Source organism: Rattus norvegicus, chromosome 8 (genome assembly GCF_036323735.1).
Source record: "Rattus norvegicus strain BN/NHsdMcwi chromosome 8, GRCr8, whole genome shotgun sequence".
NCBI classification, from domain to species: Eukaryota; Metazoa; Chordata; class Mammalia; order Rodentia; family Muridae; genus Rattus; species Rattus norvegicus.
The window spans coordinates 18,592,169-18,619,677 of record NC_086026.1 but is presented as its reverse complement, the minus strand read 5'-3'; the positions used below and the strand labels follow the sequence as shown (position 1 = coordinate 18,619,677).

Sequence of the window (27,509 nt, the reverse complement as noted above, 5' to 3'; positions counted from 1 at the left end):
GCAACGAGCATTAATGAACAGTACCTGAAAACATTCCACAAGTTCCTAACACTAACAGCATCTGAATACAGACTGGCTTAGGGACAAGTCCAATGGCTGTCGTGACCTGGATAAAAGGCTTGTGGCAGGTATGGTTCTCCTGTGTAATCTCACATGTGTGGAAAACGGTAAGAAATGGCCCATTTGGCAACAAATGCACCAGCTACTGGACCTCGGTAAGAAGTGTGTGGTTTGGTAGAAACAGAGCTTGGAGTTTGTGCAGAGCCGAGGGCTTCAGAGTGGGGAAACTCTTGAATGTGGTTTAAAGAATCCTAAGACACTAGGAAAATCATGTCTCCATTAAATAAAATTTCTGCTCCATATATTAACATTGACCCATTAACAAACAAAGGAGAGGAAATATATGATTACAGATGCTTAATTCAGCCAAAACAAACACAGCCTGTCCACTTCAGCAATGTGGACTTGCTCAGTTTTTAATTAGGAGGATGGGGGTCACACAGGAAAAAAAGAAAGGCAGTCTCTCTTTAGTAGCCTCGAAGCAACCAAAAAGTAAAACTTAAGCTAGAAATGTAATCACCTTCTGCCAAACACACACAAGACTGGCTTCCCTTCACGTTTGAGGCCACTATTAGCTGGCTGGTACTGCCCAGAGGGAGAAACCCCAGTCAGGTCACACATGGCGGGGACCTAGAGGACTGCTCAGCCTTCCCTTCCCTGGCACCATTGCCCTGTGACTAGCTTGAGCTAGTCTCACCTTAGGCTGGGGCCTGAGGCTGCTTCTGATTATGGAGGGATTGTCTCTCAAACGTGGTGGGAGGTAAACCCAGTCTCTGGAGAAGATGCATTGGGGGTGGGGCTGTCTTTTACACGTCTCAGCCTCTGCGCGGGCCCACTCAGCCCACCCCCGTGTTGTTCTCTTAGGCTGGCTAGAACAAAGTGACAGTTTTCCTACATGAAGAGCATCTGGTGAATCAGTTTGAGATGGGATTCCATGGTGACTCTAGGAAGAAGGTGGTGACTGTCAGCAGGGCACCATCTTTGTGCGTCAGGACCCAGGATGCCCGCATGCTTTATGATGGGGTGTGGGTATCTCATTTAACTTTCCCTTTTCCCTCCTACCACAGCCCTGCAACTTTCAAAGGAGATGAACATATTTCCTACTTGTGGGGTTCCAAGAAACAAACCTTTGAAAACTAAGAAGACAGAGGAGGGAAGCGTGCGTATGCAAATAGAGCTGGATTTGAATACCAATGCATTTGGATTGGATAGCCAGCCAAACACTAAAGAGTATCTAGGAAAGTGGTATCACGATGTGTTTCATGGACCACAGTGATGATGCTTTCTTTGTCTTGCTTATTTTGCATGTGTATGGGTATGTGTGCACTCGTGCAGAAGCATGTCTGACTGTGCATGCACATGGGGATCTGAGGCAGACATCACTCTCCACCTTATCACTGAGGCAAGGTCCCCAGTTGAACATGGCTTTCTCCCTGCCTGTGTCTTCCATTTTCAAGCTCTGGAATCACAGGCGGAGTGCCACAACCACCTAGCATTTACATGGACGTGACACTGGGGATTTGAACCCGGGTCCTCATGCTTGTGCAGCAAGTATAAGATCTGCTAAGCCAGCTCCCCAATCTGTCTCTGCCACTCCACTGCCCCTCCTCGACTGCTGCAGAGAATCATAGATGCAGAAACTACTCGGAGTACTTAAAAAGAAGAAAAAAAGACAATTGTGAGAACATTGTTGGGTGTCTTTGTCCTGGGAATTTCACAGCAGGTGAAACAGACCGGCCTTCGTTTTAGGTCTTTACAGCCTGGATCTGTGACTACTCCGGGGACTCCTGCCATCCCCGTGAGCCTTGCCACTCTCCATCTGCTGCTTCAGCTCCCCGTCCAGCTTCAAGGGACTTGCACAGTGGCTACCGAAGGGACCAAGGTTAACTATTTCCTTCGGCCTTCCCAATAAACAACCCAGCCAAACGTCTGCATTGACTTCACGTTTTCTTGAAACGCGCTGGGCCCCGCTTCTGTTACAACCTCAGTTTTGCTTGCCATTCCTCCCAAGTCTCTTTTGCAGGGGTTCCTCTCTGCGTGCTTTTTTTTTATTAAGCTCTAACTATTGAGTACCCTCTATCTCAGAGGCTTTGCATTGAGAATGCTGGCTTTCAGTCACACCTATGGCACTGTTGACAGACAGATTTCCCTGTGAACTAGCTATATTCCCTGACTTCCAGACACACAAATACCAGCAGCTTCTCTTAGATGTCCCAGGCCTACCAGGGTCAGCCGTGAGCCCCACTCTTTCCCCCAGCTCCTCCTCAGCCCAGTCTTTCTAGTTGCTCTAGTGAAGACGTGGGGCCAGCTAGTTCCACTTTACAGCCTCACAACCTAGCCATTAAAGTCACGGTTGTTTCTAAGTTAGCCCACACTACAGCAAACCACGCCAACATGCTCTTCTAGACTCCACCACCTCTCATCATGATGTGCCACACTGTCTGGTCTCCTTTAATGCCCTGACCTCTCTCCTCTTCAGTCATTTCTAACAATGGCTAGACGTTCATCCTTCAGCCAGCAGATGCTGCTTAAATCCACCCTAGGCCTCATTCAGATTAAAGAGCAAAGGCAGAACTATAGGATCCACTTTGGCTCTAGAACATTCCAGGAATTCTCCTGTCTTGAAACTTTACACGCTGCTCAGCCTGCCTGGGTTCTCTTTCTGTTGGTCACCCTCCCTTACCTTCCTCAAGTCCAAGATCAAATGTCTCTTCTTAATGGGCTCTAAGGCCCTCCTCTTTCACAATGACCTTCCCCAATTGCCTAGCTGACCCTGTATGAGATCCTGTGATCTTTATTTTGATTTTTTTTTCTCACAGGACTCAAGTGAGACAAGAATAGATTTTTGTTTGATGGATACACACGTCTCTAAACCAAGAATGGTATCCTATGCCCGTAATGTCAGAGCTCTGGAGGCAGAGAAGGGAAGGCTGCCAATCAAAGCCAATCGAGGCTACTCAGAGAAAATCTATCTCAAACACAAGCACACACAACAAATTAATAATAAAAAATGTGTCCGTTTCATATGTCCGGTTCACAGTGCCTGCGCAATAAGTAGTTATTGAGTGGATTGATGCCTCTAAAAGTGTTTTAAGTCTGTTTGACATGTGTTATCAAACCCATTGGCTGGCACAGCTAGACACAATACTCTTGTCATTTTGTAAAATCTGGCCTTACCCTGGTCAGAATTTTCACACAGCTTTCAAAATTTATTTGGTCAACTGCCAGAACCTTAAACATTTTAAGAAAGTGTGCCAGATTATGATCTGAAAAACCAAACAACAACAGTCAGTGTTTAAACATCTTCCAAGTAAAATGTCAGCATCAGGCCTCAGAGTCAGAGACCATGGACTTGGCTATGAGAGTTTGCAAAAGCTGGAAACACAAGCAGGCTCTGGAAATCAGCAAACACCAGCATTTGGCCTTAAAATGATTTAACACACGCGCGCATGCTCTCGTGGGCGCGCGTGCGTGTACACACACACACACACACACACACACACACACACACACACTCACACACACAGCCCCATGCCTTTGGAATGCAGCGCTGAAAGTTTGCTCCAAAACAGACTCATTTACTTAACATTATTCTGACGCCTGCTCTTCCCTGAGCTGCACAGTGAAGCCGTTTAAGCCCCCTCAGCTTGGATGACTGTCTTTGCCCTGTAATCAGGGACTAAAGTGAAGTCAGGACACCCCTACCTTTCTGGGTTTTGACAGTTTGCTCTGACCCCTGGAGATGGCTGCACGTGCAAATGTTAGTACACATCTGCCCAGCATTCCGTTGCAGTGAGACCATCCCTGTTTTGCTTTTTTGCTCAGCAAATACTTTCTCCATCCCTTACTGTGGGATACGGAGCTCTGGTTTACTTGTTTTTTTTTTTTTCCTTGACTCTCTCAATGAAGAAAGTTTCTGTGGAAAGCTGATCACATGAACAGCTGTTACCATGGAAACAAGAGGACAGTCACAATGGGAAGTGGCATCCCATGCACAGAGAAAGTGTGGCATTACTTAGCACAGCAATGAAACAGTCAGGCCTGAGTCTGGAGGTCAACACAAGTTTGTCTCTCTTTTGTGACCTTGAATCTCCCCACGTATTGGCACCCCACTGGCAAATGTTTGGGAAGGATAGTATATTTATTTTTGAAAAAAATAATTAAATAGTGAAATTAGATTAAGAGAAACCATATTTCCTGAACTTTATCCCTAGCCCCAAACAGTAATTTCATGTAAATGACGGAGCAATTTACTTTCACTTGCCCAAAGAAGATGGCTGCTAAGTTTGGAGAGAGCTTCTTTGCATTCTTCCTTTCCCTTGGTTCACTTCCCTTTGTTTTTCCTTTCTCTTGAAGTGTTTTCCATATGACTAATCAGAAAACAGTGACGTAAATTCCGGAGTGAGAGAGCTAACCTGGGAGCCAGATTATGCCCTGTACAAACTGGGTAACGAGGCGACCAATTGCTGTGAGCCTCTTGCTCTTGCAGAGTGTGGGTGACCTCGTCAGCACCACATGAGCTAACTCGCAGGACACTTGTAACGGAGCAAGGACACAGAGTTAATATCAAGTCTGTGACAAGAGGAGGACACTTACTTTTTAACCATGGAGGTTAAACTATTTCACGTAAGCGGGACCGGGCCATATGTTTATAAGTAAAGTCCAGCACATGGGTGCTTGAGACCAAAGAGTTGGGTGCCATGCTCAGCTCCAAGAATACCAAACCTCCCTGAGCTACATGAGACCTCATGTGCTATGTTTATCTACTGAATTTTTTGAACTGTTGTCAGGGTCAAATTCTCAGGTTTACATTTTTATAAAGCATACTTCGGTTTTATTGTAGGATAGTATCATCCATTTTCCTACTTTTATCTTCGATTCAGAATGCTCAGTATTTTATTTATTCTTAGTTCTCTCTCTCTCTCTCTCTCTCTCTCTCTCTCTCTCTCTCTCTCTCCTCTCTTCTCTCTTTCTCCATCCCCCCATCCCCCTGGTTTTCTCTGTGTCTAGTAATAGTCCGATATATTTCCTGGAACTCACTCTGTAGACCAGGCTGGCCTTGAACTCAGAGATCTGCCTGCCTCCACCTTCTGAGTGCTGGGAGTAAATGTATTCATCACCATTGCCTGGTTTTAGTTCTCCTTTAAAATATTTTCATTTGTTTTCCTATTTGTTTTGTACAGATGCACATTACCATGTCTGGGTTTATCTAGGTTCCAGAAACTGGAGTGTAAGTCCTCAGTAAACTGTAAGTTTGTGTGGTAAGCACTTTACCCACTGAGCCATCTTCTTGGACCGTCTGTCACCTTTATTAGTTGTATAATATTCCACCGTGTGATGCTGACTGAGGTCCTAAATATGTACTTAGTGGGTGTTTAGATTGCATCCCCCCTTAATACTGTTACAAAAATGCAGCAGAGACCGACTTTCACACTCAAGTCCCTTAACAAAAATGGCTGACACCGTAACCGATGAGCTAGTTCCCAGATATCACCTCCTTTTTGCAGCTTTATTCTGACACTGGGGAGAGTCTTGCTTCCTTGTTGGTACACGCAGGCTGTGTGATAAAAGACTGAGGTTGCATCAGTGCCCTCACAGGTTTAATTCCTCTAAGCTGGGACCTGGAGGAGTGTGGAAAAGCCACTGCTGGGTTAGTTTGCACATATCTGTCACATGAATTCTTCTTCTACAAAAGTGTTTCCTCATGCTACCCATCAATAGAAATGCTTTCCTTTCATTCTCTATCCGTCTGTCTGGTCAACTATCTAATAGAATCAGAGTCACAAAAATGAGTAGTATCATTAATGCTTAGCCCACAGAAAAGCCCACTTCCAACACCCAACAAAGTATATGTCTTCAGAAATAGAGCTCAGCAATGACCGAGAAATGTCTAGGTGGTGAGCAGGTTAGAGATTTACCCTGTTCCAGTCAGAGGTGAGCAGGAACATCAGCTTTCAAGTCATCACACATGCCTGAGAAGACGGGATGAATCATGGCTTTGGAAATAGACTCGGCAAATCTTCAAGGGAAAAGGAGGACATTTTAGTGAAGTGGCCACCATGGGCTTCCTGGTCCGTTCCTCTTTTCTAGGGAGAGCAGTTAATGCAGTGGTAACTGCCATGGAAAAGACCACTGCTTCTGCTCAACTTGGTGTTTCCCACTCTGTATGGATGGTCTTTGCCTAGAGAGAGCGCTACACGAATTGTTTCCTGTGTGTAGCCATAGCCTGTGTTTTTAATGCTTATAAAACAGAAAGTGACTGGGAGCTGCTTCAAAGAGAAGCCGAGAATGATGCCTTGGGGCTGTGCTACACTAGACCAGGATCCATCAAGTCAAGTTCTAGTAGAACAAAATTTCCTATTGGGATTGCTGGAGTTAAATGGACTCACACATTTAAACATGTATCTCTTTGAAAATCCTGATGGAGTTGGTGTGGTTTGGGAAATGGTTACAAAATAGCAGACAGAAAGGGCAAACAGAAGCCTGACTCTCCATCTCCATGATTACCTCTCCCGGTTCCTACCTTGTAAACAAGGGTTCCAATTTCTCAAGTTTAAAACAGAAGTGCTAACTCCCTGCTCCGTGCAGTTACAGTACAAAGATAAATGCTGTGAGCATGATTTATTCACAGGAGGAGCACGACATTTCAGCCACGTTTAAGGTGTAGTGAAGCAGAGTGCAGCCTCGCACTCAAAGCAGCAGCCGTGCTGTGGGGAAAGCTCTGTTAGGGGAGATGGGGTGTAGGTTCAGTTATCTGAGCGATGTCACATCGTAAGACTCTCTGGTGTCACGATAGTACAAAAAAGTCTCTCTCAGTGATTGTTGAGAAGAGACTTGTGGAGGATGCATATGTGTGTGTGCGCATGTGCATGTGTGTGTTTGCGGGTGTGCATGCATAGGTGAATGTCCGTGCATGTGTGTGTGCATGTGTGTGTGTGTGCATAGGTGAATGTGTGTGCATGTCTGTGCATGTGTGAGTGTGTATACATGTACATGCATAGGTGAATGTGTATGCATGTATGTATGTGCAGTGAGGGTATATGCATGCATGTATGTGTGTGCAGTGAGGGTGTATGCATGTATGTACATGTGTGTGTGCATGTGTGACTGTGTATGTATATGTGTATACAATGTGGGGAGTGTGCATGTGTGTACATGTTTTTGTGCATGTGGGTGCATGTGTAAGTGTGTGTACATATGTGAGTGTGTGCGTAGCTGTGTGTATTTGCAGGTGTATGTTAAGGTACGTATGCATGAGTGTGAATGGAAGATGTACTATGGGGGTGGTGTGTGAGAATATCAGTGATTCTCAGTTTTCCTAATGCTGCAAACCTTTAATACAGTTCCTCATGTTGTGGTGGACGCTTCCCCCTGAACCACAAAATTATTTTCACTGCTACTTCACAACTACTGTGGATTTGCTACTGTTGTGAAATGTGATGTAAGTATTTTTGGAGACAGAGGTTTGACGAAGGGGTTGTGACTCCCAGGTCAAGAATCAACAGCATACACGGTAATGTGAGCTTTGTAAATGCAGGGTATACGTGCACATGCATGCGTGACGGATACATCACTGTGCGTCTGTAGGGGTAGGTCATGCGCATGCTCATATGAGTGTGTGTAGATATGGGTGCAGGTGCAGGTGCTCCTGTGCCGGTAGAGAATGCATGGTATATACCTTACCATGTATTGTAACAGATTCATAACCGCTGTGACTGAAATAACTTGACATGGAATGAAGGGTGTCTTGAGCAGAGCCAAGTCTGGAAGGACTAACTTGGTAGACAGAAAAATCAGCAAGACCAACATGAACGCTCTGGCATTCCATGTGCTGCCCCTGCTGCCGCCTGCTGAAGAGCTCTGCTCGCTTCCTTGTGTCTTTGATTCTGATGCTCAGGACAGTGATTCTCAATTCAGGGGCCTCACCAGGGTCCCCAGGAGCCCTGCTGAGCTAGGTAAGTTCCTCAGCATGTCACACAGCAGGTTAGGGGGGTCTCCCGTGTGTAACTGCTCCCACCGGAGACCCTGGGAGACCCTGCTCTAGTGAGAAGCCCAGGTTCCTGACAATCTAATCAGAGGTAAAGGTAGTCCCAGCTCTTCAATGTCATAGGGAAGGAAATCTGGAGGAACTGACCCCATTGTATATAGAACTAACGTTCTGGCTAAGCCTGCGTTGCAACTGCCAGTGCGAAGTAAGTTAATCTCTGCACATGTTTTGTGCTCTGGAAAAGGGACATTTTCCAAGTGATTTTTCTGTGGCTGGCCACTATGTAAGTGCATCAGAGTGGGTCATCCCCGTGAGGAGCTTACAGAGGAGCAAAGTGGACAGCCCAGCAGTCAGTTGTCATTAGAACTCATCGTGTGTTGGGGGATGGTAAGACCTTATCACCAGGTGAGTAACTTAAAGGGGCAAATTGTAAAACTGCGTCTTCACATCCTCATAAGATGGCCAGGATTCATGGGGTACTGAAGGGTGTATAGGAGTTTGTTAAGCAGAAGCTGAAAGGGTTTTCTGTGACGAGGGAGCAGCACAGAAGCATTGAGTTGCCAGTTACTTGGTCCCATACTGCCACATCACTGTGCTGACACACTTTCCTGAGAATGTTGAACATATCATGAAATCACATTAGAAAGACCACTTGGCAGTCACACACTGGTGAGAATGTGCAGAAGGACAGGTCACTGATGAGATATTTTTTGTAGCATGAAAACTAAGAAAATATGAGCTCTGGAGGGACATGGGTAGCAGTGGGACTGAGAGAAACAATAGGACTGGGATCTTTAAGATGATATTGGAAGTGTGCAGTTTTATTTACAGAGTGAGTGGGAAGGAGAGACCTGGTTAGGAGGAGAGACCCGTTCATCAGCGTATGGAACTCAGGAGAAAGAGCAGATAATAGCTTACTGCGACCGGAAACTAGTTTGCTCATGTGTGTCCCCAGCTGATATGGCCTCTCGGCAGTTGAGTGTGTAAGTTTAGAAAAGATTTAAAACCCTGGGCTTAGAGGAAGGAAGTCACCCATATATCAGCAGAGAATGAGAAACTCCATTGAAAGCTGCTGTGGGCACCGTTTTCATTATAAAGGGGAGGCCTTACACGAAGGCACTTCCTCTGATGCGTAGTCTTTTGCCATATGCAATGTATAAATTTGCTTTCTGCCTCTGTAATGACCTACGTTATACACAGAAGATCAAAGGAGATGCTGTAGGCTACAGTTTTACAAAGCATGCCAGGAGGTGGAGGAAGGGGAGAGAGCTATGTATAAGTTTCTCAAGGCATAGCCAAGGGCTAGAGTGGAGTGTTGGTGGGACTCGCCCTCTTCCAGTATGGCATTGTCTCATCTTATGGATGTGGCATTCTCTGGACAACCCCCTCTGCCCCAACAGTCCTGACCCATCTGCATATCAGTACTAAGAGGACCAGCTGCCTCCGGCCCTCCTCATACAGTCATAACCAACAGAGTGAGGGCTTTCCAGGTGAGCCAAGAGCTTAAAATGGACTTCTGCATCTCAGGAGAAAACAAACAAAATAACTCCAGCAGAGTAATAGATTCTACAGCAAGCCCAAGCGCTCATGTCTCTTGTTGAGTAAATGTTTTATATGCCTGCAACTTTACCACAGGATCAGGCCTAAATAAATCTAGTGTGTACAAAATATACTTATAAACAAATCCATGGAGAGCCTAACCCCCTTCTGCCCATAACAGACACGCGTCCACAATTGATCTTTCATTCCAGGCGTGAAGTACTGTGAAGTTTTGACTAAGTCACATTCAGGTCATGGGCTTACCAGACAACCGTAGGAATGCAAATGTGGTGTAGTCGGGTCATAGAGCAAAGTGAAGACAGTAAAGTCAGTATATGTGTCACTGTGACTGGCCCGGCGTCGCTCACGGAAAGAGGCCGTAGTCTAAAGTTAAGTTTTAAACAAGACTTGAGAAGAGCATAATGGGCTGTTGATTATTTCTTCCACTTCAACTCACAGTAGTTTGTTCCCTGATGGATAAGAATCCGTAGTTCTTGAAATATATCAAATTTCTTCCATTCAGTGCCTAGAGTAGCCTCCCTCCCTCCCTGCCTTTCTCCCGCTATTTCACCTCTTTCCTTCCTTCTTTCTTCCCCCCTTCTGTATTTCTCCTTTCTTCCTCCCCTCCTCCCCCTGCCAGGCTTTTCTCTCTTCCTCATCCCAGGTTTAACAGGCCCAGCAGTTTGTTTTACTTTTGTATCTTCCACTTTCCATCCCCTGCCTAGGTGTCAGGAGTGCTCCTGTGCAGTCAGAACTTGTAGCTGAAAGGATTTGGGTGGCCACGACGCTTTTGGGCTCTACCTCACCCATGCCAGAGTCTTCTCTGCCTCCAAACCAAGCCATCTCCTTACTCAGAGCACCTTGCAGTGCATGGCACATTGTTCTGCTTTCAACATGAACTAGGACACCATTTTGGGTCACTGTGGGTGGATCTTTCCTTCTGCTGTGAATTTGTGCCTCAATACCACAGTACCTACAGTGTCTTTGTCACTTAGAAAGACGCTTCTCTCTCTCTCTCTCTCTCTCTCTCTCTCTCTCTCTCTCTCTCTCTCTCTCCCCTCTCTCTCTCCCTCCCTCTACTCTCTCTCTCTCCCTCCCTCTCTCCCTCTACTCTCTCTCTCTCCCTCCCTCTCTCCCTCTACTCTCTCTCTCTCCCTCCCTCTCTCCCTCTACTCTCTCTCTCTCTCTCTCTCTCTCGTGAGGAAGGTAGGAGCAAGTTTTCAGAGACAGCTTTAAATGTGGTGAGCACACGAAGAAGCGATATTAACACGAAAATTGGATGTGGTCCACACATGCAGCACGTACAATATTGAGATTACTTAGTAACCCCAAAGAAGGCAGCAGTAGCTGTGTTCTGTCATGTGGAGACGACACAGAATGATTCCTGCACAGAGCCAGTCCTCAGCCACTTCTTGCCTCCCCTCCGCTCCTAATCTGCTCAGATGTGAGCAAACAGCTGTTCGGTGCTTTTCCTGCCATGATGAATGGTATCCTCTTTCGAGCTGTGAGCCCGAGTAAACATCTTCTCCCTTAAGTCTCCTCTTGTCAGGTCGAAGCAGTAAGACAGTAACAGATACAGGCGTTAGTACTGACTTTTGCCTTGAAAAAGGACACATCTCCAGCTTAAGACCTCTAGAGATAATGAGACAACAAACTACCGTCTGACAAAGCAAATCAGAACTCCACAACAGGCACGCATATTTGCGGTAGGGAGTAGCCCCCACAGAGGATTTCACAGAGCAAGAGGGTTTGGGCCGGAATCCCCTTGCCTCAAGCAGTTTGAATTGCTAGAAATTAACTTTCAATTTGAAAACTCATTTCAAATACAACTGTTCGCTGATTTTATCCATCAGGCGAAACAAAACATGTTACAGCTCACGCTTACAGATCGGCCAAGTCACGTGCTCCGGACCAAAGATGACGGCTACCATCTTCCTGATCTTTAGCCTCTCTAATCCCGGCCCTCTGTGAGTGACAGCGTCTCTGTTTCTTAGATGACAAGCTTTTCAAGCTGTTTCAGAAACAGTTGACAATCTGTTTCAAATGACAGCCTCACAGGAACTAGTGGGGTTTCTTGATTCAGAATTTAGACAATGTTAGATAGCATTTCCCTATGATCATGCTGAATTTAGTAATGCAAAACTAAATGACCTAAAAAAAAGTATACATTTCAGAAGGAACTATGACTTTATTCATGAACATTAGTAAATAAATCTTCAACAGTTGGAACATGAGTTTGGCACCTCCTACCCCTCCTCATTCACTCCAGCTTTAAAACACGCACTTGAGAACTGTCTTCCCTACAGTCTCCTTTAAAGGCCACACTGTAGCAGACAATTTGATGGCTGCATTTTTCCATATATGATGCCAGGGACTAGAAACAAGCGAGATAGTTTCTTATATGATATAATTGTTTCCATTAAAAACTCAGGAAAGCAGGAACCAATCCATCAACGGCGGCAAACAAACGGTTGTGCAACGCACAAGCTTTAACTTTAGATCAGATAAAATTCAAAGCTAATGCTGCCTTAAACCCAAATGGTGGTGACTGCCATGGTGTGGGGTGTCTTTTCCTGCTCTCTGCTCATCTTTCTTTCCTATTTATTCCTTTCTCTCCTGTCCTTTCCATTCTTCGTCTTTCAGTCCCTTTGCCCCTTCTCTCTGTTTCCTTTCTCTCTGCCCACTGCAGACTTATTAGCCTCTTTATCAGCCTTTCTATCCGAGTATGATCATAGTCCTCCTTGTCTGTTTGGATCTCACATCGCTTTATTAACTGGACACCAAGGAAAAGCGCTCATGTCGGTCTCTCCCCTTGGCTGTGTGAGTGCAGCAGTTCTCTGTATGGTCCATGAGAGAAAGCACTTGCCCTGGGTGAGAGGAGGAGTAATCAAGAAGCCATGAGATGCCTTAGATCCCAGTGTCTAAGTGTGGTTACTGTGTGCGGTTACAGTATGTGTTTTAAAGAGAGAAGTAACACCAGAGAATGGCTCCGTTTGCTCTTGAAAAACGAAGATTATGGAGTTCGAGCTTCCTTCTGGAGATATCTAAAAGTGTGGGAACTGTGGTCCAGGCTCCTGTGCTACAGAACTAGAGAAGCATGAACCTGTGAGGCACAGGGGCCACCAACATCTGTCCTCTAGGTTCCAGCATCCTGCTGGCTTCAGAAGTGTGTGGCCCCACCATTCCTGATGGAGCCTAGTGCACTCCAATTTAGTCCTGTTTCTTTTATACCCCCAAGTTCTCCTTCCTCTAGACTTGCCTATTCATTTCTAGCTGAAAAATTAATTTCTTACTGTAATCTAAGGGAAAGTTATTATGGTTTTTAGCTAGCTCCCAGAGGCATTAAAACTGTTGAGAATTTTCTAAAAGGTCTGCCTCTGCTCCGGTATCTTCTGTGGGACCCTAAGTGCCTTCTACCCTCAAAGCTTTCCTGGAATTACCTGGTTTTCCCTCTCACAGGCATACTCAGCCTGTGGGCTGTGGGCTGTGGGCTGCGTGTCCCAGAGTAGATGCCACGTTCATGGATAACAACATTAACAGTGTCAGGTCCCAGTATTCACACGCTGCACACATGTGGCTCCTCCTGACATTGCCCTTGGAGATTCACCTCCTCATATGTCCCTGTAGCATCTGAGTGTACATAATGACACGTTTTTAATGTGACTACCGGTCAAAGTAGAACCATTTTTCTGCCTGTATGATCAAAATGTAGCCATTTCATAATACTGTGCTAGTTTTCATTTTCTATCCCCAACAATATCACTCTAGAAGGCATGCGTGTGGCTCCAATTCTTAATTTGATAAAAGAATTTTTTGAGACAGGGTGGCACCCCACAGACCTGTCTCGCCTGGTATTCACTACATAACCCAGGCTGGTCTCAAACTTATAACAATCCTCCTCCCGTCTTTGCTAGGCAAGTGCTAGGATAACAGGTGTGAGTCGCCATGCCAGCTCGGGTAAATTTTAATTCATTTCCCCTGAACTGAGTCCTTTAGAGTTCTAAGGCTGTTTGTTTCCAACATCTCAATTGGTGTCTCACCTGCTAATACTCTGTGTGCCACATAGTCCTTACCAACCTTCGGCCCATTGCCCTCCTAATGGTCCATCTCTTTCCATGATCTCACCTCACATAGGAGCAAACTTCTTGCTCTCAAAAACTTGTCTACACATGAACCTTCTCAATAAATGCAGAGTTTCTTCTGGATTCTGAGAATTCACACCATTCAGATCTCGCAATGTGACCATGAGGGTCCGGGGAGACAGTTCTCTGGACAAAGCACTTACCATGCAGATGTGACAGCCCAGGGTTTGCTCCCAGGGCTCTTGGGAAGCTGAGTGTAGTAGTTCATCTGCAATCCTAGCATCCTACACGAGCAGACGCACAGTGCCCAGGGTCTCGGGAGAGCTGGCTGTGTGTAAGCAGAGGTGCTCAAAGGGAGACTCTATCAAATAAGGCGGAAGGCAGACACCAACACCTGCGGTTTTCCTCGCACATGCATGATGCAGTACACTGGTGCACACAAGCATGATAAGGAAATAAAGCAGAAGCACCCACAGCATCCTGCAGTGAGTTCTGTTTACAAGTAGAGCTCTTCCTATGTACAGCCAGAAATCTGGTAGGAAGGCAGCATAGTTATGACTATTAACATTCACGATCATGCAATAACAAAAGAACGACAGTCTTCATGTTGCTTTATAAAATCTCCATGATTATTTTTCCTTCATCAATATCAAGGAGGGGGGTAAGCCTCACAATCAAGTGTGTGCCTAACATCAATGAGATGCTAGGATAAGTACACACACACACACACACACACACACACACACACACACACAGGCACAGGCACATACACATGCATATACACACATACACAGACACACAGGCATACACACCACACACAGAGGCACACACACAACTCAGTTCCTTGAGTTGCTGACTACAACCCATTCTGTAATAATAGCAACAAACATTTGCTCAGAGTCAGGCATCCTCTAAACCCCGTAAATTGATCTCATTCCCATTATGGGACTAATGCCACATGGATTTATGAAATCACTATGTATGTGGCTGTGTTTATTCTCCTATTTTAAAAAGGAGACCCATACAGATGTAGAACTTGCTCAGAGGGGCCAGTGAGGCAGCTCAGTGGGTAAGGATCAAGCCAGATGACCTGAGTTCAAGACCATGTAGTGGAAGGAAAGACCAGATTACTGCAAGCTGTCTTCTAGCCTCCATCACGTGTACTGTGGCATGTGTGTATTTACACACACACACACACACACACACACAAACACACACACACACTCACACACACATACACTAACTGTAAAACAGTTTTGTTTGCATTTCTATTTTATTTATGTCTCAAATATCTGTTTTTGTGTTTATCTCTTTACTGGGACCATGCATCCACCAAGGGAAGAAGAAATTTGTGTTTTAACTTGCTATTCTCAGCCTGTAAAATGAGCCTGGAATCTGGCAAACTTCAGGCACTTGGTAGCTATCCCTTTTTTTGGAAATTTCTTTTAAGTTTTTTATTACTCTTTAAGATGAGCATCCACCATTATGGTGTTTTTTAGACATATCTGTTCTTATTGGTCCTCTCTGATTTCTGGTGCTGGGAAAAACATGCCTGAGGAAATAAAGAAAACTAGCTTTTGTTTTGCCTCAGCTTCCAAGTTTAACCTTCCCCTCAGTCAATCTTTGCTTCCTGTGTGCCAGGAATACGAAGACCTCACAGTAAGTGCACAAAGAGCTCAGCAGAAAGATACGAATGGGGCTTCCAACGGCAGAGAGTATCGCCATCAAGTAGTTCCCTAGAAAGGCCTCAGTCAACCTGAGCTGAAGTGAAGACCACAGCTCTCTTAAATGCATTTGATTAACGACATCTGCTAACCTTCTTTGTAACAATGGACCATAGCCAGACTATGTGTGTGTGTGCGTGTGTGCGTGTGTGTGTGTGTGTGTGTGTGTGTGTGTGTGTATTATTTCCTGAAGAGAAGCTGATGTCAACTGAGAGGCCCTTTAGGGAAAATTCATCTGAAACCCCTGTGGAGGATGTAAGTGGGGATTACTGAATGCCTATATATACTTAGCTCTTTGGATGGGATAATTATTTTGGAAGCAAAGTTCAAATTTCATGCCTCACCAGTGGCCAGAGTCTTTCTGGTGGTTCTTTGACAAGGCAACCCAGGAAAAAAAACAGCTAAGAAAAGTTAATGTCATATAAGCACATCATGGAAACACACTCTATTTTGATTTTTGTCTTCTTTTTAGTAAGATAAACATTTTCTTAATGTACAGTGGGTCTGCTTGTTTGTGAACTGCAGTCTCATACCTAGCTCTGGCGGCCCAGTCCTTCCCATTTCTACACTTCCGCCTCCCAGGGCAGGAGTTACAGACATGCACCCACCATGTCTAGTGTGGAGTTATTTTAAATATAAAGACTGTGAAGATTCTGATGGATGACCTTGTGTAGATGACTTTAGAGTAATTAAGTACAAAACAGAGCCTAACTCCTCATCCACCCCGAGTGGGAGAACCAAGTGTCTGAGTCCTCTTTCAATGGTCTCGGCATCCACATGCTCTTCTCGTAGCTCTGATGACTTTGACTCTGTGAGGAGTGCAAATGGCTAAAATGTGGAGGGAAACCAAGCCTCGGTGCCTCACCCAGAGTGTGAGGAAGGAAGGGCTTATCAGCTGAGTCACCAAGGCACTGGAGACACTGAACCCTGCAGCTCTGAAGCTGACCAGAGCTGCATCCGGGTGCATATCTCTCTGTGCTGGTGAAATATTTACACTGGACATTATAAATCTGAGTGACAAATCTGGGAAACCACCTGAAAAGCCACAGGAAATATTCTATCCTTATTCAATATGGCAATACTTTATGGCAAAAGGAGAATACAAACAAAAGAATTGAAGGCTCAGAGTAAATGTGCTGTGTGTGTGTGTGTGTGTGTGTGTGTGTGTGTGTGCGTGTGTATGTTCCTGTGTGTTATGTTCCTGTGTGTGCTTGTGAATATGTTCCTATGTGTTCTAGTGTGTGTGTGTGTGTACGTGTTTGTGCATGTGTGTGTGTGTATGTTCCACTGTGTGTGTATGTATGTGTGTGTGCATGTGTACATATGTCTCATGTGTTCCTGTGTACATGTGTGTGTGTGTGTTCCTGTGTATTTCTGTGTGTGTGAGAGCCTGTGATCGAGTGTGTGCTAGTGTATGCAAGTGCCCATGCCCATGCTTGCCTGCTGAGGCCGGAAGAGGACACTGGGCATTGCTCTATCTACTGCCCTCTGCCTTTCCCCTCGAAGCAGGGGATCTCAGTGAATCTGGAGCTTCGATTACGCTGGAGGTTAGTGAGCTCTGGCGTTTGCTCGTCACTGTTTCCCACAGCAAGGTTATAGGCACATGTAGTCATGCCTGGTTTTTCCCTTTAGTGTGGGTTGTAGGGATGCTACCTCTGGTCCTCACAGTGCTTGGAGCACTGCTACCAACTGAGCCGCCTTCCCACAGCTACAATCCAGGACCAGGAGACTGTAACATTGAGTGGTTTGCAGGTTAATTGGCTACCATCGGGAATGAGGTAGAAAGCACACACACACACACACACACGTTCCAACTGGCTCCATAACCTAAACCCAACCTTGTAATATATAATGTGTCACCACCACTGTACACATCCACACTGTACACAGCCACACGGTACACATCCACACTGCACACAGCCACACTGTACACAGCCACACTGTACACATCCACACTGCACACATCCACACTGCACACAGCCACACGGTACACATCCACACTGCACACAGCCACACTGTACACAGCCACACTGTACACAGCCACACTGCACACATCCACACTGCACACATCCACACTGCACACAGCCACACTGTACACAGCCACACTGTACACAGCCACACTGTACACAGCCACACTGCACACATCCACACTGTACACATCCACACTGTACACAGCCACACTGTACACATCCACACTGTACACATCCACACTGCACACATCCACACTGCACACAGCCACACTGTACACAGCCACACTGTACACATCCACACTGCACACATCCACACTGTACACATCCACACTGCACACATCCACACTGTACACATCCACACTGTACACATCCACACTGCACACATCCACACTGTACACATCCACACTTTACACATCCACACTGCACACAGTCACACTGTACACATCCACACTGTACACATCCACATTGTACACAGCCACACTGTACACAGCCACACTGTACACAGCCACACTGCACACATCCACACTGTACACAGCCACACTGTACACATCCACACTGTACACAGCCACACTGTACACAGCCACACAGCCACACTGTACACAGCCACACTGTACACATCCACACTGTACACATCCACACTGTACACATCCACACTGCACAGTCACACTGTACACATCCACACTGTACACATCCACATTGTACACAGCCACACTGTACACAGCCACACTGTACACAGCCACACTGCACACATCCACACTGTACACAGCCACACTGTACACATCCACACTGTACACAGCCACACTGTACACATCCACACTGTACACAGCCACACAGCCACACTGTACACAGCCACACTGTACACATCCACATTGTACACAGCCACACTGTACACAGCCACACTGTACACATCCACACTGTACACATCCACACTGTACACAGCCACACTGCACACAGCCACACTGCACACAGCCACACTGTACACAGCCACACTATACACATCCACACTGTACACATCCACACTGTGCACAGCCACACTGCACACAGCCACACTGCACACAACCACACTGTACACATCCACACTGCACACAGCCACACTGTACACAGCCACACTGCACACAACCTGGCTCCTCGCTGGACACATGCATGGATGTAATCAAGTCATAGGCTGCCGAAGAGACCGCACAAACATTTTGGTCTTAGAAATTTAGTTTTAATTAGTTTCATAAAGTTTGGCAAAACCCCAAAGGTATTTTAAAATTCTATACCTACAAGTAGATGTAATTTTAGCACAGTGATACCTAAACACAAAGTCAATAATTGAAAGGAAAATGCATGCCGTCTGCTAAAAACCAAGCCAACATACTAAATTCTCAGCACAAGTAATTTTGTGTTTTTTCCTAACTTCATGGATGTGGCAGGGTATGTAAGGTTGGAGAGATGTTGGTAGGAAAATGGCTACGATAGGGTTTGGGTCTGCTTCATTTACTAAGTAGCCCTGTGACCATGACTTTGTTTTAGACCTTTAATCTCAAAAGGCAGAAAACACTGGGAGAGGCCAGAGCATGCATATCAAACCTGGCTTTCTAAGACCAGAGCTGAGAGGAACAGTGCTCTGTGTAGAGAACTTTTTCTGTACAGAGCTGAAGTAGTAGAGGTGCCGTTGTGTAGCTCCTGGTCTGTCTGTTAGCCGTGAAGCACAACTGCACCAGTACATAATTAGCCAGCTGGCAAAATCAAAGAGGATACACAGGGTTGAGTACCGTGGAGTGCTCTTCCATTCACAGGGAATCCCAACGACCTCGGCAGAGAGTATATGGCAGAGGACGATGCTTCCAGATTTGAAACGCAGTGCTCACGGTTCTAATTCGCATCCTGCCACCCTCGTCAGCGGGCTCCCCGGTGTCTCTAGATGCATCCGTCTTAAGTGCTGTGATATATTGCCAAGCCTCAGACATCTCTGGGTATTTAAATTCTTAATAGCTAATAGATGTAACCAGCTTGGGATGGTTTGGAGGGAATTTATGAAGAAGAAGTAGAATGGGGAGCTGTGTAGGATTGGCTTTTGGCAGAGTGTGGTTTATTTGGCATCTTGTATTTCTTCCCTATTTCTAGCATGTCTGTAAATAGAAACAACGGACATCCACAGCCTCCTTTCTTTGGTTACTTTCAAACACTTTTATAACCAAATATCTAGGTTTTATTTTCACATATAAGAGTACTTAAAATGTTCGGAAGGAATCAGACCACAGATGCTAATTAAATTAATAATTACAATCGGTGAAAATTAAGGCCTCTGACCCTTCCTACTTTCCTGACACTTTGGGAGCAGTTCATTTTCCTTCCTTGGGCAGAGCATGGCCGCCAACTCCCCCTGGGCCACCCCTCCCTGACAGGTGGTACCCATTTTGTCTTACAGGGTATGTGGCCACTTCAGCCCTCCTGGTGGATTCAGACACACCGGGAACACTTGCTTTCCTCACTCTCAGGCAATATCTGACTTCTGAGGGATTTGCTGAGACTCTTTCAACCCAGCAGAGAACCATCTGATTTAGCACTCTGCTGCAGAAAATGGCATCCCAGTGCCTGGAAGAGATGGCGAGGAGAACTCGGCTCATTAAATACCAATTGGCAAAGCTGCTGGTACCAATGTTAGCACGACTGCCAAAGGCCGCCAGTCTGCTTCTGTCCCGTTTCTTCTACAAGACTGAAAACGAGCACAGTCTACCCACTCGGACGGCCAACTGTCAGATCAGGGAGCAGGTAGGACAGCAAGCTCCTCAGGTCTGCTTCACCCAAGGTCACTAGAACCATGCACACCCTTCACCCACAAGTGTGTTGCAAAGCCTAATGAGATGTTTGGATAAAGAAAACTGCAAATACTTAATATTTATGAGTCCTAACTGCTGACTTTCCTTTCATGGCCTGGATGGAGTTTTGGGAAGTGTTGTTACTCACTTCTCGAAGAATATCTTCTCTGCATTCCACATAGTGTCTCTTCATCTCCGAGTCACTATTATTATTAAGTAGAGCACTGCACTGAATCACGCTCAAGGTAGGGTGATGTTCTCAGGACTCTAGGAACACCTGTATGCTAACACTGTCCCTCCAAAGTCCAATGTGTATGACACATGACCTGTGTGGACTGCCATGTGCAAATTGACCTTGTAGACCACATCTGCGCTTGCATCAAATGTAGCTAAGCTAGTTCCTTTCTCCTGTGTAGAAATTTCCTTTTCATTTGGGTCACCATTCACAGCCACACTTAGGACAATCTGATTCTTTCCCAGGAACACTCTCATTTTCCTATTCCTCTGTTCTTTCCAGCGCATGATGGGTGACTATCGTGATGGCAATAGATACATTCATAAATAAGTATGCCCTTTAAGCAGTGTAGTGTCTGTTTATGGGTCTGTATTAGAAAAGTGAGTGGAGCATGGAATCAAGTTTTGTGAAAGGCAGAGGTAAATGACTAAGAAGGTGAATGCCTAAGAGTCAGGATAGAGGCAGAAGACCCATCATTGTTTATGTGTGTTCCAGTTTGCCTTGGATGAATTTTACTCCAGCAATATGGCTGCTCTGGCAAGGGATTACATCCAAAGATCTTCTAGGTCTATCCAACCAGAATGCAGACAGTATGATCTACCTGGAACACAGACACACTCTTTGTACATACCTTTTATTCCTAACAATGAAGGTAAGGTTAGTTTGTAGAAGAAGTCATGTTTGAAAGTAATGTCTAATTGAGGGGCAGACAAAGTGTCTAGTCAGAGAAAGATTTGACAGAATGACTCAGAGATAGGATACACTAATACTCACGAGAACAGCACAGGAAGGAGAGGCTACTTAGGCGCATCTCAGGGAGACAAGTGTGGGGGGGGGGCAGTTTTAGCCAGACAGTTTTACAAACACAGCTTATAGAGTGAACAAGCTAGACATGGGTGAAGACAGAATAAGACAGAGAATGATAAGGAGCCAGAAGACCAGAACATACCGCCAAACTTAGTATGAAGCCAGGCAGAACAATTCTGGCAGAAGCAGAGAGAAGCCACATAGAATCAGTCAGCTTGGAAGATTAAATTGTATAGAAGCTAAAAGCTTTCCGACTTTGGCTTAGGGATAGAGCAGAAAGAGAAACTCTCTGAGCTCTGTCAAGCCATAGATTCACAAAGCTGGATAGAGTTCTCATCTTTTCCTCTGAGGAAATAAAAACATTTACACTTCGCATTTGATTTCTTCAAGTCTTTCTAATGGAAAGCAAAATATCTCATGTAGATTACACTTAAAAAAGTTCTCTGTTACTTAGGAAGACATTTTTTATGTGTATAAATGTTTGATCTGCACGTATGTATATGTTTCACATTTGTTCCATGTGCCTCAAGGAGGTTAGGAGAATGAATCAGATCCCCTAGGTTAGGAGTTACAGGAGGTCACCATGTGAGTCTGGGAACAGAAGCCAGGCCTCCTCAGAAAAGCAATAAGTACTCTTAACTGCTGACGTCTCTTCAGCCCCAGAGGGACATTTTTAAGGAACTGTCAAGTCATGTGCCCCTTCAAAGCAATTTCTAATGAAAATGGCTCTGTTTTCTTTGCAAAACACAACTGCCTACATTTTCACTATCAGAGTATTTCTAAATAAGCTTTCTGCCTGCTCCCTGAGAATGGTGGGTGTACAGAAGTCTTAAACTTTAAAATCTATTTATTCAATGTAACCATGAGCCCAGGCAGACTAAGAAAACAAAAACAAAGTAACCAGATGATATAAAATCATGTTATATCTTCAGAATCTTTCAGTGTATAAGTAATTTTCTCTGGTCTTTCATGTGCTGAAAGGGAGTGAGGCTATAGGGCTCTATTTCTGGGCATCTGAAGTACATTAAGTCATTCAACTCCTGTGATGCATATTAAGATAATAACTATTAAAATGTCAAAGGCTTTACTGAATGAGATGGTTGGAAGCACAGTAAACTAAAAGAAAATAGCAACAGTAACAACAGCAAAATACCAATCCTGAGGATTCCAGAAGCAGAGACCCTTAGAAAGGTCAGATGGGAGGACCAGACACAGCCTATTGCCTTCAGGCAGTAAGGAGAGCAACAACCTTTTAGATATCACACAATTCTCATGGCAGCCATCTTAATGACCCAAGGAAGTTAAAATCACACATGAACAGGCAGATAGATTCAGGTTCTCAATGAAAAACAGAAGCCCTAAAAATCCAAGAGTTGCAGGAAAGCAAACTAGATAAAGACCCGGTGAATTTTCTATGGCTCAAACACCCAGTGTCTGACCTGCTGGTGATAGGTTAAATCGTTTCTCACCCCTTTGTTTAACCTTGGCTGATGAGGCCAAAGCTGACTATTCATCTGCAGCTAGTTAATAAATGCTGAAGACCCAAATTACTCTGGAGAGAGACCATGAATTTTAAGCATTATTTTCAGAAGTGGCTTAGGTTTCATCTTTAAACAGCCTTTCAAAGGGCCAGTATGTTGGTTCTTGATTATCTCTGCCCCAAAGCAATTCTGTTCACTAGACATAAGTTCACATTAAGGAAAATTCAGACGAATGCTCAGCTTAAATACTTTCCTTCTGCAAACAGTGCTGGCTCCAGGGACACATTACAAACAGCCACGATTAGGAAATTTCTTCCCTTTAGAACAAAAATATTCCCGTATCAAAGGTAAGCCATGGTAAGAAAATATCACACCGACTTTTCAAATGTGCTTCATCGTGTAGTTCTACAGATGTCGGGCATCACTCACAGCCACCAGGGTAGGGGAGATACTCTGTGAATGACCTGACATGGAGAACTCTCTCCTCAGTGTTCTCAGAGTCTAGACAAGAACAGTCTCTTCCAGAGTCAACAGTGCCGGTATTTGCTGGACCTCTCACGGTCTGCTTGTGAGCATATGTTATCTTCCACATATGTAGTCTGGATTATGAAACAGTACCATCACCATCATTTCACAGATAGGAGAAAAAATAAGCTTGGGAAAGATAAAACTTTGTTCTCTCTTGCAAAACTATTCTAAGGCAGCCTGGAATTTTGGGAGGTGGGGTTTCTGGTTTCAAAGCTCAATGCATTTAAAGTGTTCACCACGAAAATTTACTAGGATGTAAAGTATTTGGAACGTTAATTCTGTTCCCTTGGGCCAAGAATATTCAATTCAATGAAACGACCACAAAGTCAACAGGAGAACACAGTTCAGACTTTCTCCCAGATGGAGAAGTATATCTTCCAAGGACCTCGTTCTACTCAAATATGGTCAGACACCTTTCCACCTAAATCCAGTTAATGACACATAAATGAAAGCCTTATTAGGTTGGGAATTAAGTTTGAAATATGAAAATTTCGTTTCTATTAATAATTCACTTTTGCAATAGCCTGAGTTTTGTTGAAAACAGTGATATTTTAAGAAAGTTTAAAGAGCAATAAAAAGCCACAGGTCAATAAATTCTCCATTAAAATGGAGATGGCAGGGCTAAGATGTTTTTCTACATATAGGAACACAGAAATGAACTGTCATTTTTCAAACTCCTAAGTCCAGATGCACATCAAGTATACCAGGGACTTCTTTCTGCATGCACAAGCGGGTGGAGCTGTGAGCGGGAAGCTATGTCTGCCCTGCTGACCACTAAGAGTGCTCTCGACCACCAGGCTCTGAGAACCGAATGCCCCGTCATCTGGAATGTTTCATAGCAAGAGGCTCAGAAGCCCACATCATTACTTAACCTGGTGGCACAATAGTAATTTAAAAATGTAGCCATGTGATTTAATATAATCCCAACCGAGTATTAAACTAAATTGTGGCTCAATCAAATTACTACTGCTAAATCTCATGCACTTTCCTTCTCTCTCTCTCTCCTTTGTCTTTCCCCTCTCCTCCTCCTGTTCTTCCTCTTGCTCCTCTTCCTCATCCATCAATGAACACACACTGTAAAAGTGCTCAATGGGGCTGTTAAAACTAGATCCGAATGCTGGGATGCCATTGCTAATGCTTGGGTAAACTTCTGGCCATTCTTCTGTAATGCACTGAGGTTTTGTTTGTCTGTTTGATTCTTTTGGTAGGTTTCACACTCCCCTAGACTCTGGCTTTCAAACTTAATTCTTTACCATAACTCACATTTTACAGTCCACCCATTAGACCCAGTGTCCACACAGACACAAACGTCCCACTGAAATTCAGAAAATATTAATTTCCAGGGATGTTCCTAGGGTGGCTGCATAGTGAGAATAAAATTAATGTAGAAGGCAGATTGGCTGTTAAACTCCAAAGGATGTTTGAAGACAGTGCATGCAGGAAACCTACTGACTGCCGCACCTCAGCAAACAGAGAAAAGTGCCTTGGGTTGGTGCCAAGGAAAGCGCCAAGGTGAGCCAGTCAGTCCTTGAACAATCAAAGGACACTGTATCACATTCACTCGACAAATTGGAAAACTGAGGCTAAGTAGACACACCACCTCGTTTGCTCAGACTCTCGGGGCCCAGAAGAGTCATTGTGCAGTCTGAATCCTCACTATGGCTCTCTGCTGACCATGTCAAGGCAGTGAGTGTCTACAGAGAGCTGTGCACACAGTGTCTCGTCTGTACACACGATAGACACAGGGAGCTGCTGACTTGAGTAATTTACCAAGTGTCTCAAGCCAAAGCTTGAGGTTGGGCTGGACCCAGACTGGAGAAGGGAAAATGGGGAGAATAAAGACCCTAGGGGTGCTTTCAATGTTTTCACTCGAATTTTAACTTAGGCCCGGGACTGTGGCCCAACTGGCAGAGTACTTGCCTAGCATGCATGAAGCTCTGGGTTTGGTCCCCAGCACTGTATAAACTGGGCCTGGTGACACAAACTTGTGACCCACGTTACTGGAGAAGTAGAGATTAATTAGAAGTTCAGTGTCATCCTCAACTATGTAACAAGTTCCAAGCCAGCCTCTGTGGCCAGATGTATAAGGTTTCATCTCGTGGATTAATCCCCTGACTCTGGGTGGGAGGAAGCTCCATGGTACAGCTCTTGCCTAGTGTGTGAGTCCCTGGCCAGGAAAGATAACAGACAAACAAAAATCCTGTAATACAATTCACGACTTTGCCAAAATTAGCTGTTTTGTTAGTGGTTATAAAATGATGATTTTTTTTAAAAAAAACTGTTCCCTCTATTTTTAGAACCTAAAAATCATTTGTAAAGAATTTTCTACTTATCTGGAATGCGTGTATACATGGAAACAGTGTTGCTGAAGGAAATGAAGAGAAATAACTCAGATTTTCTGTTATTGCCAATTTTCAGATTAATAATTGTATAAACAATAAAATGTTTTCTTTCCTTCCTTCCTTTCTTCTTTCTCTCTTTTCTGATTTTGAGGTAGGGTCTCACTGTGTAGTTCTGGTTGTCCTGAAACTTTGTAAGTCAGGCTGTCCTAGACCTCGTAGAGATCTGTGCCTCCTGAGTGCTGAGATTAAAGGAATGTGTCCCCATGCCCTGTGGGTTTTATTTTCTAAGATGTTTGGTTTTGATATATTTGGTGTGTTCTGATAGTACCCACTCGTCCTGCTAGTCTGATTCTGTGTCTTCAGTCTTGTGCCTTATTTCTGTGCTGCTTTTAGAGGATTCTACTGGCCTGACGCTTCCTTGCTCCCCAGAACACAAGTGACCCTTGTTCAGAAAACTGCAAGAGAAAGTGCCAGGGAAGATAGCTCCACTGCTAGCTGTCAGGCCTGGGTAAAATGGATTTACCACTAAGAAGAGAAGGGAAGAATCAAAAACTGACATGAGGTGAAGATGGGATGTCTATAATGGAGGAACAGGAGCTTCTGGAGAACACAGTGAGACCTTAGTTCAAATTAACAAAAAAAGAAGAACAAAAGAAAGAAGGAAGGAGGGAGGAAGAGAGGAAGGAAGGAAAGACAGACAAAAACAGAGGTAGATGGAACACTGAGTATCTGACTGGGCATTCAAGTACTGGGCACTTTGAGGGGATGCTACAGTTGTGCATGAGGAGGTCCTAGGTTGAATGTTGTATTTCTTTTGGCAGTGTTTATCTGTGCTGGCGATGGCCATAGCTGGGAAGAAGAAAGGCCTAAGCAAGATTCCCATGTGTGGAAGGGTGCAGACATGACAGACAACCGTGGCAAAGGTGGCCAGAAGCAAAGGCTCTTCAGTGCATATTTCAGGGGTTGGGTGGTGGTGCAGGCAATCTGCTGCTAGGTCATAAGGAAGTCTGGTGAACCCCAACATGATTAGGAAATGACATCTACATCTATCTAGTTCAGTGCCACGACTTCTTACTTTCTTTTCTCTCTTGTTTTGGTTTTTAATGTCTCAGTAGTGTGCTGTGAGAGATTGAATCAAATAGAGAATCTGAACGCGATTCTGGAAATTCACTACTAAATGCATTGGGAAGAGAGGTGGAGGCAGCTGCAAGTGTGTTAACTAGCAATCCGGGTGCTGGGCGGTGGCTCGGTGGGTAAAGTACTTGCTATGAAAGTTTAGATCCCCAGTGCCCATAGAAAATCTGGGCACGACGGCAACAAAGCCACACCTTCTAATAGTGCCTCTCTGTGTGAGCATTCCAATAAGTGAATCTATGAGGCCATAGCTATTCAAACCACCATTCACATCCACACACACCCACAGATACACACAGGCAAACACATGTACACACACACACATAAATATACATACCCACACATGCACATGATTATAGTAATGCACACACACACATGCACACACCACATACATACAGGTACAAACACACAAACACCCACATGAACATACACACACACACACATGCACACATACACACATACACACAGACACATAAACACACAGAGAACATGGCCATCAAACTCTGAAGTCTACTGTAAACCCATGAGGACACTCTCTTGAAGCTCCCTCCCACCATCCTGGGCTCCCAGGGGATTTATCCTATCAGCTGAGGCTCCCAGGGTCTGCCTTACTTAAGAAATTGTTGCCTCCCTTTTGTCTGAGGGTCTCAACACACAGGTATGCATTACAGACAGTGAGGGAGAGCATTTTCATGGAGAACAAAAGAAGGGGAGATAGTTCTTCACAGGGAATCACCATTGCACCGGAGCCTGGAGGTGAAGGCAGCCCAGGGAAACAGGGTGTGAGGACATTTATTTACAATGGAAAAGAGT

General features: G+C 44.8%; 2 protein-coding genes across 2 annotated transcripts in view; both read right to left on the bottom strand.

Moving 5' to 3' along the window:
* The window catches only part of Ccdc82 (coiled-coil domain containing 82), a 155,716-nt gene that overhangs the window by 45,331 nt on the left and 82,876 nt on the right, over positions 1–27,509 (bottom strand). The window contains exon 10 of the mRNA XM_063265043.1: positions 1–27,509. This exon is cut by the window's left edge and continues 45,331 nt beyond it; it is cut by the window's right edge and continues 42,007 nt beyond it. The gene's annotated coding sequence lies outside the window, so the exon portion shown is untranslated.
* The window catches only part of Maml2 (mastermind-like transcriptional coactivator 2), a 317,444-nt gene that overhangs the window by 250,246 nt on the left and 39,689 nt on the right, over positions 1–27,509 (bottom strand). The window lies entirely within an intron of this gene.